The following is a 2,553-nucleotide window of genomic DNA, read 5'->3' as shown; positions in this document are numbered from 1 at the left end:
TGACAGGTAAAGACAGAGGGAGAGCCTAAAACTACCAGGCAGGTAGAATCCCTCTGTCTATAGTGAAATGTTTAGAATCATATAGTCGTATTTATCTACCCATGTAATTATTATTTATTGGTAAACAGTACATTTATAGATATATAGTTGTATTTATATGCCTATATAGTTAGAGACCTGTAGAGGTAAAATTATATATATATATATATATATATATATATATATATATACTTAGATCATTATAATCATGTATGCATAGTTATATTTATAGATATACATTTACATTTATCTATGTGGACAGTTACATTTATATATATATAGTTATATTTATAAATGTGTATAATTATAGCTACATGGATGTTTAGGTACACAGATTAGTATCCATATAGGCATAAACTACTTTTTAACCTCTTTCCCTCTCGCCCTTCTTGCTTTTCCCCCTGTGCCTCCTCTGTTCCCTCTTCTGCACTGGGTCCAAGCTGGTGCCTGGGCCGGGCAGAGCAGCAGTTCCAGCCCTGTGTGTCCCTGGAGCAGTGGGAGATGCCAGTGGCCCCAGGCAGTGTCCCCTGAGGAGCTGCTGAAGGATGGTGAGACTGAGGGGACTGAGGGGGCTGAGGAGGTGGTGATGGGGAAGGAATGGTCACCTTGAGGTCCCCTGGGGGGACTGAAGAGTATGGAGGAGCAGATGGCAATGGTGGCACTGAGGTGACAGGGAAGTGGCACAGGCTGAGGGGTATGGGGGAGGTCCAAGGGGATGGGAGGGATCAGAAGGGACTGAGGGGAGTGAGAGGACTGAGGGGCTGAAGAAACTTGTACGGGGCTGGGGGTTTTCTGAGAGAACAGTGTGGCTGAGGGGATGGAGGGGGCCAGCAGGAAGCACAGAGGGGTCCAGGACTTCAGCTCTGCCAGGCCTTGGAACCAATTCCAGAGCCTCCACTTCTGCCACAGCTGCCCTGAAGACCCTGAGGACAACTGCTGACTGATGGGAGCCAGCAGGGAGAAGCTGAAGGCCACCAGCAAGAGGAGTGAACAGGGACCTGCTGCTGCCACCCGAGACCCCGGGTGAGGCCACAGGGTCAGTGAGGCAGGGTGGGGGTGAGGGTGGCGTGAGCTTTGGCCGTGGGCACTACCCAGATGGGCAGGAGTGGGCCATGCCTGTACTGGGGCTGCTCAGCACAGCTGCCCCGGCTGGCACAGGGGCTGTTCTTGGGCAAGGCAGCTGTGCCAGCAGCGGCCGGAAGCTGTACCGGCTGTGCTAGGCTGGCAGCAGCTGCAGGACAGTCCTGCTGGGACTGTGCTCACCACACCTTGGCCCACTCAGCCTGCTTTTCCTTTCTATCGCTCCTTGGGAGCCCTGAGATTTTCCCTTCCCTGATGGAAGTGCAAGTGCTGCCAAGGGAAACATCCTGATACTGACTCAGTTCCCTTTGCTTCCCAGGTGTCCCATCTGCTGTCCCTGTCCAGAAGAGCTTTTCTGCACTGGAGGAGACTTTGAAGATGGGACAGCTGGAATCTCTCTGCTAGTAGTTCTAGCAGTAGTAGTTGTTCTGTTTAAAGCTGTATGGACTGGCACACAGACAGTGATAATTATGTGGATCATTACATCTGCAGACTGCTATTTGTATAGGAATATTTTTATGTCTGTTGTTATATTTATAGATGTATGCTATGTATATATGTGTGTATATATATATGTCTGTAATTACACATATGTGTGTACATGTGATTTGGTGTCTTGGTTTAGATAGACAGGTATCAGCCAGGGAAGATTGGAGTCTCCCTTGGAATGTAAGCTCCTCCCCACCTTTTCAAATTATTATAAATTTGTAATTAAAAGACTGTCGGGCAAAGATTTTTGGGAATAGGCATAGCAGTTCTTTACTAGGGATATAAAACAAAATACAAATGTTGTAGTACAGAAGAATAAGCAAGCAAAGAAACAAACAAGAAATCCTAGAAAACCCTGACAGTCAGAAATGCAACCTGATGTCCGGTTGGTCAGGGTGTTGGAAGCTGTCCAAAATAAGCCCTCCTGAAGTGGCAGATGTGGTTCTGTTGGAGTAGAGATGATCCCAGAGAAAAAGAGTCTAGTAATGGTGAGATGGGTCCTGTCTTTGTGCAGGAATCTGGTGGAAAACTGGTTCACTGGTGACACTGGTGGCTCCTTTTATCTAGGTGAAGATGGTTTGGCTCCTCCTCCCTGGGTAGAGCATCTTACAATAGTATGATGTAATGTGTCAAGTCACTGGTGAGCTTTAATGGTCCATTAACAGAAGGTATCCCCATGGGGGTAGTGGAAGACTGAACAGAGATAAGCAACACTGACCCCTTTGAGCAACACTGACTCACCCGTTTTTTAACAGCTGGCTTCTTATCAGAGAAGGCAGTTAACCTCTCCCTAACTGGATTTTGGCCACTTCTTTATTTGAGTTTAGTACTCTTAAGAATCCAACACTTGATCTCCTTGGTAACTTATGGGGCAAAAATTCCTTAGAGTGAAAAATGGACAATCCTAACCCCCAACATTTGGTTTGCAATATGTAATCAAAAACG

The 2,553-nt window shown here is 46.7% G+C and overlaps 1 long non-coding RNA gene across 1 annotated transcript; it reads left to right on the top strand.

The window, feature by feature from the left end:
- The first annotated feature begins 508 nt into the window (after positions 1 to 508).
- Positions 509 to 1,487, top strand: LOC136373729 (uncharacterized). Its single transcript, XR_010745710.1, has 3 exons — positions 509 to 587; positions 949 to 1,062; positions 1,439 to 1,487. It is a non-coding gene; the product is annotated as an uncharacterized lncRNA (long non-coding RNA).
- The last annotated feature ends 1,066 nt before the right edge of the window (positions 1,488 to 2,553 follow it).

Source organism: Sylvia atricapilla, chromosome Z, assembly GCF_009819655.1.
Source record: "Sylvia atricapilla isolate bSylAtr1 chromosome Z, bSylAtr1.pri, whole genome shotgun sequence".
In the NCBI taxonomy this organism is placed as follows: Eukaryota; Metazoa; Chordata; class Aves; order Passeriformes; family Sylviidae; genus Sylvia; species Sylvia atricapilla.
The sequence above is the reverse complement of the archived record's forward strand: the minus strand, read 5'-3'. Positions and strand labels throughout refer to the sequence as shown.